Consider the following 16,081-nt stretch of genomic DNA (forward strand, 5'->3'; position numbering starts at 1 on the left):
ATAAACATTGGTTGCGTGAATCTAGCCAATCACTAGCCTGGGTTCTACACTCGCTACCCAAAAAAATAATAGTCTGGGATCGCTTGAACCGCTTCCGTTTGGAATTCGAAATCAGGTAATGAAGGCGTCACGTGGCGCACGCTGGGCTAGGCCTCTTCCGATTGGATGACCCCTGGATGACCCTTTCGTACCGAGATCCAATCAGATTGCCTTATTATTCACGTGACCGTGTTGTTGTGTTGGGCTTGGAAATCTGGCGCGAGGGCAAGAATGTCTTTCCCGGTAAGAGAAGACTTCAGTGTCGCTAGCGTCGGGTTTTGCGTCGGGTTCCGTGTCGGCCATGTTGATAATAACGTGAAACCCTGATGATTGGGCTGGAGATAGCAGGGACCAATCAGTGTGCTAAGTCTAAAGTTGGGAAAAACTTTCGAATTCCAAACCGAAGCCGGTCAAGCGATCCCGGACTATTCCTTTTTTAGGGTAGCGGGTGTAGAGTGTAGAAATAGGATGGCACTCAGGCTAGCCAATCACAGACGGGACCACGCAATATTGACCAATCAGAAGCAACGTAAGGCGGGTCTATCTTTCATTACATCATCACTACTGACACAATAAACATGTGATCGACTCATCGTCACTTAAAAACATTTTAGCACAACAGCGCTGTCAAGCTTACACTCGCTCTGAGCTCGCCAAGTTTTTTAGCCAAATTCCCTAAACGCCATTCGTAAGAGGAAATAAACTTCCTGCTTTCCAAATTAAAAGCAGCCAATCAGCACAACTGCCTTTACTATCACGGTCATATTCTTTACTGTTGTAAAATCCATGTTTGTTAATCATTTCGCTTTTCTTTTTTTTTTAAATTATTCTACATTAATAGAGAAACCAATAATTAAACAATAAGATTTCAGCTCTGACTCTTATATGGCTTTGTCAAAAAAAACTTTTTCATGATTCTTTGAATTAAAAAATGTATCTAAAGTTACAACTGATGATTGTCATCTGGAGGATGTAGACCAGAATCCCACAAAATACAACAATCCTTGGCAGCCTTCGTGAAGCACCTGTTAGCCATTATTTCATAATAAACTTCTTCAAATCACAAGGGATTCTGGGAAAGTAATGACATAAGAGATCATGAGTGATGCTAATCATTAGCTAAGTGCTAAATATGACCACATTTAAAGTATCGCCTACAACCGGCGTCACTGTTTAAAGTGTGTTAACGTTGAAGATAAATACCAAAAAAGGATGTAGAGATAATAATCTATCTGCGAAAATATTTTTTTGTGATTTAAGTTGTTTGTTAAAACATCCTAAAATAGTCATCTGAATAAATAAATAGACTCACATCAGACTCAGTTTATCAGTCGCTAACTAGTTAGCCTCTCCTAGCTTGTACTTTTTTAGTTGTATAACTATTAAACATTAATAATTATGATGTTTTTATTATACTGTATAGTTGATTCATCCTCATGCAAATTTGTGCTGCAAATTACTTTGTTTTTGTATATATATATATATATATATATATATATATATAACTACTTGCCAAAGCTAACTCAGTCAATAATGTGTTACCGAAGTGTGTTGTGAATTTGAATCTACAGTGTAATTATTATTACTATAAATAAATACATATTTAGAAATATTATATAGTTTATGTTAAAAATAAGAATTTCAAAAAAGTCATTATCATCATTATAGTGATAATTGATTATTTAATAAATAAACCTTTTTTTGTGAAAATACACATATGGGTACAATAAGATGAAAGTAATTAACTAACTTCAATAAAAAAACATTAAATATTAATAAAATTAATAAAAACTTCAACAACTACAACGTCAATATGATTTTTGAAATAATGTTTTTCAATAAGGAATAAAAAGACATGATGCTAAAGTAAAAAATGTAAGTGAAACAACAAGAATATTTCAGGTGCTGACTTCCACGAGGGACAAATAAGAAAATGAAAATATGTCATTTCTGTTGTATAATAAGAATCTTCTCCGTCACTTCTTGCACGGAGCTGCATCTGATACAAAAGCTCAGACGGATTTTCCCCCCGAAATGCCGTACATGTTATTCCACTTTGTGATGCAATTGTACCAGACATAAGACAGGGCTGAAATCTCAATGATCGTTCAACAAACAGCGAGATTCGACGGGGATAAACTGGAGTGGATGAGCTATCACTCAAGCCTCGAGAGACGGCGCACTCGAATCTGCTCTCGGCGCGTTCTCTCCATGTCAAGTGGGTGTGAGATATCTTGACAGGGGTGGAGGAAAAAAAAAAAGGGCCTGTTCTCTCCTCCAATCACCGAAGTCCTCGTGTGATTATAGCATTCATGCAATCAGGCTAATTCCTGGTGTGCATGGAGGAGAGAGCGAGGAGAGGAAAAAAAAGGGGAATGACGTCTGGACTCGTGAAATAAATCCTGCTTCTCCAGTGGTAGCGGCGGCAGACGGGAGTCTGTGCCAGCTGTCTGCCACGCCGCCGTGCCCCATTCTACTCTCCATTTGCTGCCATGAATACTGTCGGATGCTCAGCCCCTTGTTTTCATAACAGCTCCAGCACGGACGGCTGGCACAGCTGTTCCGCGGGTCCCCACGGCCTTTTAAAAAGGCAATAAATCAATCTAGGCACTCAATACAGGCGGGAAATTGACCAATTAGAGTGGCCCAAGATGCTTATGTTCGCGCCGACGATTTTACAAATTGGCTATCTATTTATACCAACACGGGCAGTCCGGAAGAAAAATTTACTCGCCGCAGCCAGTTCATTTACGTCCTCGCAGCTAGACACCGGATCGCTGTTGTTTTTATTTGGCTCAGCTGCTTTTCCGAACATCCTTGATACATCACAGCAATTTACAGCAGGTGGGTTTTTGTACGGCGGAGAAAGAGTCGTCAGACCTGAGCAGTCGTGAAACATGTTTTTTCCACACTTGATTTTAACTTTTATGCTAGTTTGAGGGGAAATTATAAAGTAATATTAAGATAATACTGCTGTACCTTAACTTTCTTCTATTGACTCTGACAATGAAACCTTCAGAAAGTACCTCGTAGGTCGATCAAGGAGGCAATGGAATTAAAATGGAATAGTATTGAAATCTCACAAAAATATTTACTATATAACTGTGTACTCCAGAAAAATAAAACAATTAAGTATGTCATTGAAACTCAATAACACAAGGGACCACAACAATGTATTTATATATCGGCCGAAACTAAATATTAATTTACCAAACTTTCTCTAACGGGAAGTATGAGTCTAAGGATGTTGTCATGTCATTTTTTGGAGGCTTGTTTTATCTTAATCAACTTCGTTTTCCTAAAAACACATTAGGTTTAAAGGTCAAATATGTATTTTTATCTTTATTTAATCACTTATATTTCAAAGTTAGTTGTTTTGTCTATCTTCATTAAACTATTTATTCCAAAACAAAATAAAATAAACTTTGTTTTTCTGGAGATTAAATCTTGTTTACAATAACCACACCCACTCTTCTGTGATTGGTCAAGCTCCAAGGGACTCGTTGATTTCAGCTGGCCGGAGGAGGAGTGAAGACCATTATTACATCGTAATGGACTCCGCTCTCGTAACCTCTCGTTCGCCGAGATTTCAGACGGGGGAGAACTTTATAAAGTAATTAGTTGTAAACATAGTCATGATGAGAGACTTACTGCATCTTGGAGAAGAAGACTTCAACATTTGAAACATGTGAGTGAGTCAGGAGAGTTGGGGTTTTACATTTCAAGGTGGGAGTTGGAAAGTGTATATATATATGTTATATTAACATATTTATATTATAAACTTTGACTGATAGAAATTAAAATTAAATCCTTAATGAATTATAATGATCAAGAGAACCAGTTATAGTTCTGTAATCCACGCCGTGACGGTTTCTTTCCATTATAATTATTATTATTTTAGTTTATTTATTTAAAATGAGAATGTGCAGTTACATTAAAAAAGATGGCTGCACCAGATTTAGCAAAAATGCTAATTTCCATCTATTGTCCTCAACAAAGATGCAGACAGCTCACATAATACATCAACGTACAAATAAAAGTGCAGAAGTAGATAAAGTGCGACAGTTTAGTCCTTTTTTGAGGGATTTTCTCGTCTTTCTTTTTGCTTGACGGCCCCTAACAACATTCACAGAATGTAATGTGGTCCCTTGAAGAATTATAATTGCCCACCCCTCACAATGTTGTTGACAGAAATTAACAATTATGCATCAACCTAACAACATGCAGGCGCTTCAACTGCTGCCGCCGCGCACACGCTAGCTAGCGCTGCGTTAGCATCCACCGTCTGACGCAACATGGCGGCTAAATCAAGCACAAAAATCCAGAAACAAGAGACAATGCTGTTTTTCTTCTTCTTCTTCTCCGCTGCTGGCTAAAAAAAACGTAGCAAAGTCTAATTAGCGCGACTGCGTAACCAAGTCCAGCGACTAGCGTTCCGAGGAACGCCACGAGCGGGAAGGAGCGGTCCCTTATGTTATGCTAAGTAGAACTCCTGAGCATCATTATCGTTCTCGCTCGACTCGCCTGCAGACTCATTTATGCTTACATGTCACTTTCCCTTCGCATACGTTCTAACCAGCTGACGCACACGCGTGTTGAACGCTCCCAAAGGTTACTGGCCTTACAACTCCCCGCGCTCCAGGTAACTTGGGGGAAAAAAAAACACAACGGGGAATAAAAATAGCAAAAAAAAAAGATGGCTTCGGCTCATGTTATGACTCCATCCACGAAACACTGGTCAAAAAAAGGCTCTCGTGGCACTTTGTGGCTGAGCCAGGAGAAACACTTCAATAATAACACCGGGGTTCAAACGCTTCCATTCTGATGCTATCAATTACCCTCTTTATTCCTCAATTCCAGCTCCTTAAATATTAATATGATTCCATAATGAGGCTGAGTGGTCGGAATCACTCACTGTCCCTCAAGGCAGCTCCGGAGTGGACGAGTGCACAGCCCTCATCGCTGGATGAATAAAACCGTCCTATTAAAGCTGCAGCTCTCGCGCTCGCCGCCGCCGCAGACCGTTGTCAGGACCGAGTGCGCGGGTGCTTTATTTTCCAGACGGATTTAAAGTGTTTCAAACTATCAGATACATACCAATGAATGCACCAATTTCATACTTGTTTCTGTCAGCGATTGATAAAGACGTTAACAAGTTTCATTTCGACTTGAACCGCTGAAGTTATTTTAGGTATTTCGTTTTCTTTAGAGTATATTTATATAGATACATACACTTTTATTTCACTTACTTTGCTTTACTTAAAATTCTTTATTTAATGTGAAAGCTGCAGTGTTTTCTTAGCACTGTGTGTGAACTAGCTTATTTTTGTTCATGCTAACTCCTGTGTTGTTCTCAGTATTATCTTGACCTTTGAAGTATATATTTTATTGAGTATTGATTTGATTGTTTAAGCGCTTTGTGACCCCGGTCTGAAAAAGCGCTTATAAATACAAATTACTTAATTACTTACTTTATTCTTGTTCATGCTAACTACCTTATTTTTGTTCACGCTTACTAGCTTGTCATGTGTTCACGCTGACTATCTTGTTTGTGTTCATGCTTACTAGCCTGTTTGTGTTCATGCTAACTAGCTTGTTTTTGTTCATGCTAACTAGCTTGTTTGTGTTCATGCTTACTAGCCTGTTTGTGTTCATGCTAACTTGTTTGTTTTTGTTCACACTGACTAGCCCGTTTGTGTTCATTGTAACTAGCTTGTTTGTGTTCACGCTAAATAGCCTGTTTGTGTTCATGCTAACTAGCCTGTTTGTGTTCATGCTAACTAGCATGTTTGTGTTCATGCTAACTAGCATGCTTTTGTTCACGCTGACTAGCTTGTTTGAGTTCAATCAGATTGTTTGTCAGGTCATTGGCTTAATGTCAAAATAGCATGTCGATATTTAATTTATCAGTCTTAGTGTCAGCTAATAAGTTGTTGTTTTTTGTGTGTATTTTGTTAGTTTCTTGTTTTGTTGTTGTAAGTGGAAAGTGTGAATAATGTATTGTTGCTGTCAACAACATATACCTTTTATGACTATAAAGTATGTGTACCGCAGTTATTTTGTTGTTCATCAGAATTTTTTGAATTTATGATTTGCTGTTTTTCCTACTTTAATCTCTCTTTCAGTGTTTCAATAATTCGATAAACCATTAAATAATCTGTGTTAGTACTATTCATATCCTGTAATAAAATTAGATTCTTATTGTATGTACTCTATCAATCATTGTCAATAAACATACTTTTTGGTATATTATGTGCTGTATGTGTAGTTACAGATGCTATCAGCAACAAACAACATATATGGTTTATATATATGTTGTCTTTAGAGATCAGCAAGTTTCCTTAGTTATTTTTTGTTACATGTTTTTAGTATATTTCGGTTGTTTAACTTAACAAACTGGTCGTTTGTTGTGTAATGTTTTGTTATTACTTTAGCCACGAGAATTGTGTCATTTTCTGTGTGTCTTAGTGGGTTTGTGTTGCGATAACTGATATTGTTTATTGTTGTTCTGTAGAACTATTTACTTATTTGAGGTTGTGTTTGATGATTTAGAAGTTTGCGGTTGTGTAATATACATTGTTAAAGTATCTTTTTTTTATGTTGTATGTTCAGTGTTTTTTTATTGTAATATCATGATCATTTGTCCTGTAGTTGTTGTGGAGCTTTGTTTGTCTTCATTTAATTGTTGTCCCTCATTTGTTGCGCGTTTGTTGATTCATTCATGTGTTAAATGAATACCGACTCGCTTTCGTTCCACGCCGCACTGCCACAGTACAAGCTTTTGTGTCATAGAAGTCGTCTTCACGCGCAGTAAATGTTCTATTCAGAGTGTCGTTTATTTCCCTCCATGACGGCGAACTATTGCTCATTTCACAGCGTATTAGCGGCCCTGACACCACGTCGAGGATTGAGAAGCATGGCTGCTCATTTTCACAGGGAACATGAAAGGGAGGATCTGTCGATAGACGTGACAATAACAGCTGGCCGAGAATGATCTTTTTTTTTTTTAACTCTTTCAAAAAAACGAACACTCGTGTAATTGAGAGCAGCTAATTAGATTGTGTTGGTTGCACGATACGCCGGCGCCGGAACATAAAAGCCGAGCGACGGCGGAAGCTCGCGCGCCAGACAGCGCTGATAGTCGAGGCGCTCTTTTAATTCCTTCCCTCGAAAATCTGATCCTAATTGGGTGTCTGATTTCAGCAACTTGTTCGGCAATTTAAGGAAATTGCTTTTTTTTGAAATGTAACAATTTCACTGATCTTAAGCGTCTCATTTCTCCGCCGGAGCACTTGACTCTCGTCGGGCCTCATCAGGAACCAAAGAATTCCCCTTTTTCTTGTAAACCATTGACCCTGAAGAAGCGATTACATGGATCGTTTTGGGAGAGCGGCGGAGAGACGGCAGCTCATCAGGTGGTGCGGAAAAAACAAAGTGCCGTTTCAGTGTTGTTTATACATTTAGACGCGTCTTTAGCGATTAAAACTATCTTGGGTTAATAAAATGCTTTATTTAAATGAAAGCTGCAGTGTTTTCTTAGCACTGTGTGCTAACTAACTTATTTTTGTTCATGCTAACTAGCTTTTTTTTGTTCACGCTGACAAGCTTGTTTGTGTTCACACTAACTAGCATGTTTGTGTTCATGCTAACTAGCATGTTTAAGTTCATGCTAACTAGCCTGTTTGTGTTCATGCTAACTATCTTGTTTTTGTTCAAGTGACTAGCTTCTTTGTGTTTACACTAACTAGCCTGTTTGTGTTCATGCTAACTAGACTGTTTGTGTTCATGCTAACTAGCATGTTTTGGTTGACGCTGTCTAGCTTGTTAATGTTCACGCTAACTAGCTTGTTTGTGTTCATGCTAACTAGCCTGTTTGTGTTCATGCTAACTAACCTGTTTGGGTTCATGCTGACTATCTTGCTTGTGTTCATGCTAACTATCTTGTTTGTGTCCATGCTAACAATCTTATTTGTGTTAAAGCTAACTAGCTTGTTTGTGTTTACGCTAACTATCTTGTTTGTGTTAATGCTAACTATGTTGTTTGTGTCCATGCTAACAATCGTATTTGTGTTGACGCTAACGAGCTTGTTTGTGTTAATTGTAACTAGCTTGTTTGTGTTCACGCTAACTAGCTTGTTATTATTCATGCTAACTAGCTTGTTTGTGTTCATGCTAAGTAGCTTTATGGTGTGCATACTAACTAGCCTGTTTGTGTTCATGCTAACAATCTTGTTTGTGTACATGCTAACTATGTTGTTTGTGCTCACGCTAGCTATCTTTCGTGTGTTCATGCCAGCTATCTTGTTTGTGTTCATGCTAACTATCTTGTTTGTGTTCACGCCAGCTATCTAGTTTGTGTTCACGCTAACTATCTTGTTTGTGTTCATACTTACTATCTTGTTTTTGTTCATGCTAACTATCTTGTTTGTGTTCATGCTAACTATCTTGTTTGTGTTCATGCTAACTATCTTGTTTGTGTTGGCACTAACTCACTTGTTTGTGTTAATTCTAACTATCTTGTTTGTGTTGGCACTAACTCACTTGTTTGTGTTAATTCTAACTATCTTGTTTGTGTTCATGCTAACTCGCTTGTTTGTGTTCATGCTAACTATATTGTTTGTGTTCATGCTAACTCGCTTGTTTGTGTTCATGCTAACTATCTTGTTAATCAAATGTTCTAACAAACATATAACAAGATCAACTGAGGAACATACGATTCAAACTATATCCAAACAAAAGTCATAAAAATAATAAAGTATGTAAAAAAATTAAATTTTACAAACATATTATTTTCAAATATAAATGTAATTGACATTATCTATTGGGTTCTTAATTTCCCTAGATTTGATCGGGTGATTTGTGGTATTTTATTAAAGGTTATGTTTTTCATCATCTTTTTTCAAGGGTAGGTTATTTTATTAAAAAACAACATATATGTTTATTCAAACATTCTTTTATTTTATAATTTATTTCAACGTGTTGTTATCGTTCACTTCAGGGCTAATTAGGAAAAAAAAGTGACCTTCTACTTCAAGAAAGAAAAAATCATCCATTTGCAACTAAAAAGTCAGTGGTTGCTAAAACATGCAAACACATGCACATACATAAACACCAGCATATATTATCATACATAAATACAATTAAACATGCACGTATGAGCTCATGAACATATTCATATCTAGACAAAAGGAAGAAATATATAAATCCTGATCTTTAAAGACGTCGTCAAGCGCATGCTCCCAGCGACTCGCTGAAGGCGCCCGGCGAAGCATCAAACATCTTCATCCGTCTCCGTTCCCATGGCAACAAGTGAAATCATATTCCTTTTACAACTTTTCTCCTCAAATATGTTACCATCTGCTAAAAACATAGTCACACGGAAAAGTTATCTGATAAATATTTTAGGGGTTTTCGCTCCCGGCTGCAGACATAATGGTCCCTGGCCAACGGCAGACAACCGGCCCGTTCTACACCCCCCCCCACCACCACCACCACCCCCCCGACTGAGGGGGGCGCCGTTCTCTTGGCGAGGCTGTGATGGTTGCCGTTTGTGACGGCTGCAAGTAAACAACCTTATTGTACCTCCTTAATGCTGAGATCAAGCGAAGCAACTCAATGAACATGTTGTATTTTTTACAACGTTTGCTCAGTGAGCCGAAGTCATCAGACTGTGAACGACCTAATGATAATAACATTTTACACCTGAGTTGACTGGAAGACGAGCGTTTCCCTTAAGCATAATTCATTAAAAGAAAAAACAGACTAATATGAATTACATGGAAGCACTCTCTGCCATCTGCCGAACCATGAAATGATCTGTTTTCTGGTAATGAAGACAAGCTTTAGTGGAGGAAACACATTTGTTCGTCTGTTTCTCAGGCTCCACATGCTTGTCCACAACAACACAATATTGCATTTAGAAGAACAAATACCTTCGATTCACTTTAAAAAATATTCAGTCTACAACAGTAGCAGGGAATTGAAGTCCCTCAGGGGCCACATTTTATACAATGGCTATGGTGAGGGGCCCTCAAGCAAAAAAAAGAAAGGACCAAAAATAATCAAATGTAGTTTTAAAATCAAGCTAAATATGCTACAATTATTATAGCATTTTATGTGTATTTTATAAGAACATTTTCTCCAAAATATTCTTTTAATATTCACAGTTCCGAGGGGCAATAAATACTTAATTAAGAGACTAGTAGTGAATGATAAAAATAAAAACAAAATAAAAATGTTTGTGAGGGGCCATCAAGCAAAAATAAAGTAGCAAAAAACTCTGACTAGCTTGTTTGTGTTCACACTAACTAGCCTGTTTAAGTTCATGCTAACTAGCCTGTTTGTGTTCATGCTAACTAGCATGTTTTTGTTCAAGTGACTAGCTTCTTTGTGTTTACACTAACTAGCCTGTTTGTGTTCATGCTAACTAGACTGTTTGTGTTCATGCTAACTACTATGTTTTGGTTGACGCTGTCTAGCTTGTTAATGTTCACGCTAACTAGCTTGTTTGTGTTCATGCTAACTAGCCTGGTTGTGTTCATGCTAACTATCTTGTTTAAAATAAATAAAAAAATAAAATAAAAAATAAAATAAAAATGTTTGTGAGGGGCCATCAAGCAAAAATAAAGTAGCAAAAAATATAAAATCTAGTTATAAGATCAAGCTTAATAGGCTAAAGTTATTATTTTATTTTGTTTTATATACCATTTTGATACAAAATAACGTTTACCCACAAATATTTATTCATAATTTACATTCTTACAAAAATGACAAAAGTCCTGAAAAATTAAGAGACTGTTAATAGATAATAGAAATAAAAAACAATTGTTTAAAAGTATCAAATCAACTAATATATCAAGCTAAATAAACTTAAATCATTATTTTTATTCTATTCTATATACTCATTTATCACATTTTTTTTTATTTAAAAGCACTTTTACCCACACATATTTCTTATTAATCACATTTTAAGGGTCAACAAATGCTTACAAATTAAGAGAGAAGTAATAGACAATAGAATTAAAAACAAAATACAGTTGTTTTTAAGGGGCCATCAAGCGAAAATAAAGGTTGAAATGTACGAAATCTAGTAATAAAATCAAGCTAAATATGCTTTTATTTCATTTAGTTTTATATAACTTGTATTACCTGTTTGATGTTTAATGTTCACATACAAAAATGACAGGAAATGACCCATTATTCAAATTTAGAGACTAAAAAACAGAAGTAAAAGCTAAATAAAAGTGTTCGTTTCTACTTCATATTTTGACTTGAGGACACACGAATACAGCCAAAGGGCTGCGAATGTAGATAATGAAAGGAGGATTAGATGATTCATGTTGGAAACAGACAGGAGGGCCAACAGAACTCTTACCGAGCTGGACCCGAGCCAGAGATCCTCGCTGTTTTTTTTGTGGTAAGAGGTTTTTATTGTCCATCACAGGTGATGGAACAAGTGGCCGCTATATTACCTACGACCGTGTTAATCCATAACCGTCCTCATTAACAGCCTTTTTAATATTTCATCTACAATGAGGTCAATTTAGTTAAAAATGAGCAGTTGGGTTTTTTTTTTTTTTAGCAGCGTGTGACGAGAGCGATTATTTATCCGCCTCGCTCTCTCCCTCACCTGCCAAAATTAATGGCTCCCAGAAAGCTAATTATCTCGTCTAATCTGGATTCAAATGTATGTTCTTCCCGAACCAAACAGCAACAGTTCGCGAAGCATATGCGTCCAGTCGGAAGGTGTTCTGCTGACCTCTTGTCGAGCGCTCTCCAGAGGAGCCACTCTTACAACACCAGATGGAGGGAAGAGCGAGCGAGTCTGGTTAAAGCTGCGTGTTGAATTCCTGTTTTACATGAGTTTTTTCTTTTTTTTATTGCTTGCGTCCAAACGTGGTCAAGAGAGCGAGTAAAGTCGACCGCAGACGTGTAATAAGCTGCACTGAGGGATTCTTAAGGCGTGTTTTGTTGGGTTTGAAATGACTGTTTCCTCTTTGGACGCTATGAAAACACTTGTTTAATCCGGCGTACAAGACCGAACATTCGCCACCATTTCGTCCGACGGCCGTAAAAGTGACTTTAAAAGGCTTTTAATTGGATCTACTTGTGTTATCTTTGTTCAAGTTTAATTTTTTTGTTGTTAAAAACATCCCCGACTTCCTAAATGATCAATGTTGCCTTTGACTCGGTCTCACCTCCTCCGTGTCTCTTACTTTTGAACATTTTGGTTTCATTTCATCTAATTTTCTTCTTTTATTATTCATTAAAAAACATTTATTCAATAGGAGAATGATTTATATTTTACAAATGAAGAAGAATAAAAGCCAAAATCAAACAACTGGAAAAATTTGGAATTCATTTTTTGACATCCAAATTTATGTCAAATATTTTCCACGACGAAATGGTTTCAGACGAAAACCAAAAAATTCTCTTTCTGACATTTTCCGGGAAAGTTTTTCGCTCCCTGTCTTTTAAATGTTGTCTGAGATGATTAGTTTCACTTTTTAAAAAATCGTGGTTTCCAATATTAAACTCTAAAATTCAAACTTACACTCATTTTTCTAACTTCTCTCTCATGTCGACTAAGGGTTGGGATTATTTTCAGACTAATCTGCTCCTTATAAGAGTTACAGGTAAATAATGTATGTTAATATTATTGAAGCGACTATAATGGACTGTAATGTCCATGTTGTACAGAAGCTTCGACAAGAAGAATTATTACAAAAAAAATGATTGGCCTATAACTCTAAAAAGGGACAGAATACTGTGAAAATAATAATAATAAAATAATCCCAACTCTTAGTCGACATGAGGGTGAGGAGAAAACGGGTGAAGTTTTGATTCTGGGTGAACTATCACTTTAAGGCTATTATTATATTATTCTTAAGGGTTCTTGACAACGCAACACACAGTTTGCATGCAAACATTTTCCGAAAGTACCTTTTGATTCTTCTAAGAAAGAGAAAACAATAAACATCCAAAATGCACTTGCTGCCTGGAAACACTTCAGTTTTCACAACTCTATACTGTTGCTTTTACCCTGTTCTAACAGTGGAGGAAGCCACCATCCAAATTTTTTGGACGACCAAAACCTACAACGAAATACCACCTAAATATGGAGTTACCACGGTGCTAGCCTGCTAAACACCTCACTTGCTGCCTGGAAACACTTCAGTTTTCACAACTTTATACGGTTGCTATTACCCTGTTCTAACAGTGGAGGAAGCCACCATCCAAATTTTTTGGACGACCAAAACCTACAATGAAATATCACCTATATATGGAGTTACCACGGTGCTTGCCTGCTAAACACATTTTAGCTACATCTGACATTTCCGTGCAAATCGAAAAACACACAACAATATTTTTATTATCTTGACGTAATCACTGGTCAGGTAAAAAAAACATGTGTGTGTTATTGAACGAGGCTCTTGTTGTGCACGTGCACTACAGCGCTCAGTGGGCTTGAGCTTTTTGAGCTAAGACCTTCCCTCACTTCTCATGAAGAGACGACTTACGTAAATCTCACCGCTACCCCTTTTTGCTTATTCCCTCCACTCCAGAGAGTGGAGGTGGCGAGGGAATAAATCATTTGGCACTCGTGGCCCCCATGAGGAGAGCAAGTTTTGGCAGTAAAATAATCACAAACACAAGTGAAAACGTTCCATTTTGAACAGCATGTCTCCTAATGTAAAAGTGGCAGGTGGCATATTTCAAGTAGGCTTTGATTGATCCCCAGCTGTCTGTAAAATTGTCTGTCGTCATAGAATTCAGGTCAGAGTGATAAGCACCGTGTGCACTTCCACCCCCGAGACGTGTTCACATGTTCTCATTCAGGCGACCGTGTGTTTTCCCAGGAACCAACCAGGAAGAGGCGGATCGGAACATGTGACGCGTCAGTCAAGTATCTTTGATGTGGACGGAAAACAAAGAGATTGTAGATGAGAAGTAATTACATTCAACAGAAAAATACACATTTCAAAAAGACGTAAGAATAATAACACAGAATAAAAATGTATACATTTTAAAGTTTAAAATTAAATTTATATTTATTTTTATAATATTTATGAAAAATGAAAATAAAATTATCAAACATTCTATTTTGAATACTTTTTTTTTTCATTTATTCATTATTATTATTTATTAAAATTGTGAATAGCCAGTGCATTTGTTTCAGTGATCGTGTGTTTTGTTCCGTGAATTTGTTTCAGTGATCGTGTGTTTTGTTCCGTGAATTTGTTTCAGTGATCGTGTGTTTGTTCAGTGAATTTGTTTCAGTGATCGTGTGTTTTGTTCCGTGAATTTGTTTCAGTGATCGTGTATTTTGTTCCTTGTTTTGCTCAGTGAATTTGTTTCAGTGATCGTGTGTTTTGTTCCTTGTTTTGTTCCGTGAATTTGTTTCAGCGATCGTGTGTTTTGTTCCTTGTTTTGTTCAGTGAATTTGTTTCAGTGATCGTGCGTTTTGTTCCGTGAATTTGTTTCCGTGATCGTGTATTTTGTTCCTTGTTTTGTTCCGTGAATTTGTTTCAGTGATCGTGTGTTTTGTTCCGTGAATTTGTTTCCGTGATCGTGTATTTTGTTCCTTGTTTTGTTCAGTGAATTTGTTTCAGTGATCGTGTGTTTGTTCCGTGCGTTTGTTTCAGTGATCGTGTGTTTTGTTCCGTGAATTTGTTTCCGTGATCGTGTATTTGTTCCTTGTTTTGTTCAGTGAATTTGTTTCAGTGATCGTGTGTTTGTTCCGTGAATTTGTTTCAGTGATCGTGTGTTTTGTTCCGTGAATTTTTTTCCGTGATCGTGTATTTTGTTCCTTGTTTTGTTCAGTGAATTTGTTTCAGTGATCGTGTGTTTGTTCCGTGAATTTGTTTCAGTGATCGTGTGTTTTGTTCTGTGAATTTGTTTCAGTGATCGTGTGTTTTGTTCCTTGTTTTGTTCCGTGAATTTGTTTCAGTGATCGTGTATTTTGTTCCTTGTTTTGTTCAGTGAATTTGTTTCAGTGATCGTGTGTTTTGTTCCTTGTTTTGTTCCGTGAATTTGTTTCAGTGATCGTGTAATTTGTTCCTTGTTTTGTTCAGTGAATTTGTTTCAGTGATCGTGTTTTTTGTTCCTTGTTTTTTGTTCCTTGTTTTTTGTTCAGTGAATTTGTTTCAGTGAACGTGTATTTTGTTCCTTGTTTTGTTCCGTGAATTTGTTTCAGTGATCGTGTGTTTTGTTCATTGAATTTGTTTCAGTGATCGTGTGTTTGTTCCGTGAATTTGTTTCAGTGATCGTGTGTTTTGTTCATTGAATTTGTTTCAGTGATCGTGTGTTTTGTTCATTGAATTTGTTTCAGTGATCGTGTATTTTGTTCCTTGTTTTGTTCAGTGAATTTGTTTCAGTGATCGTGTGTTTTGTTCATTGAATTTGTTTCAGTGATTGTGTGTTTTGTTCCTTGAATTTGTTTCAGTGATCGTGTGTTTTGTTCTGTGAATTTGTTTCAGTGATCGTGTGTTTTGTTCCTTGAATTTGTTTCAGTGATCGTGTGTTTAGTTCCTTGAATTTGTTTCAGTGATCGTGTGTTTTGTTCCTTGAATTTGTTTCAGTGATTGTGTGTTTTGTTCCTTGAATTTGTTTCAGTGATAGTGTGTTTTGTTCCTTGAATTTGTTTCAGTGATCGTGTGTTTTGTTCCTTGAATTTGTTTCAGTGATCGTGTGTTTTGTTCCATGTATTTGTTTCAGTGATCGTGTATTTTGTTCCTTGAATTTGTTTCAGTGATCGTGTGTTTTGTTCTGTGAATTTGTTTCAGTGATCGTGTGTTTTGTTCCATGTATTTGTTTCAGTGATCGTGTATTTTGTTCCTTGAATTTGTTTCACTGATCGTGTGTTTTGTTCCTTGAATTTGTTTCAGTGATCGTGTGTTTTGTTCCTTGAATTTGTTTCAGTGATCGTGTGTTTTGTTCCATGTATTTGTTTCAGTGATCGTGTGTTTTGTTCCTTGAATTTGTTTCAGTGATCGTGTGTTTTGTTCCTTGAATTTGTTTCAGTGATTGTGTGTTTTGTTCC

The 16,081-nt window shown here is 36.8% G+C and overlaps 1 protein-coding gene across 1 annotated transcript in view; it reads right to left on the reverse strand.

Moving 5' to 3' along the window:
• Window positions 1–16,081, reverse strand: part of roraa (RAR-related orphan receptor A, paralog a) — a 274,886-nt gene that overhangs the window by 140,009 nt on the left and 118,796 nt on the right. The gene's annotated exons all lie outside the window — the stretch shown is intronic.

Source organism: Callionymus lyra, chromosome 8 (genome assembly GCF_982586985.1).
Source record: "Callionymus lyra chromosome 8, fCalLyr1.hap1.1, whole genome shotgun sequence".
In the NCBI taxonomy this organism is placed as follows: Eukaryota; Metazoa; Chordata; class Actinopteri; order Syngnathiformes; family Callionymidae; genus Callionymus; species Callionymus lyra.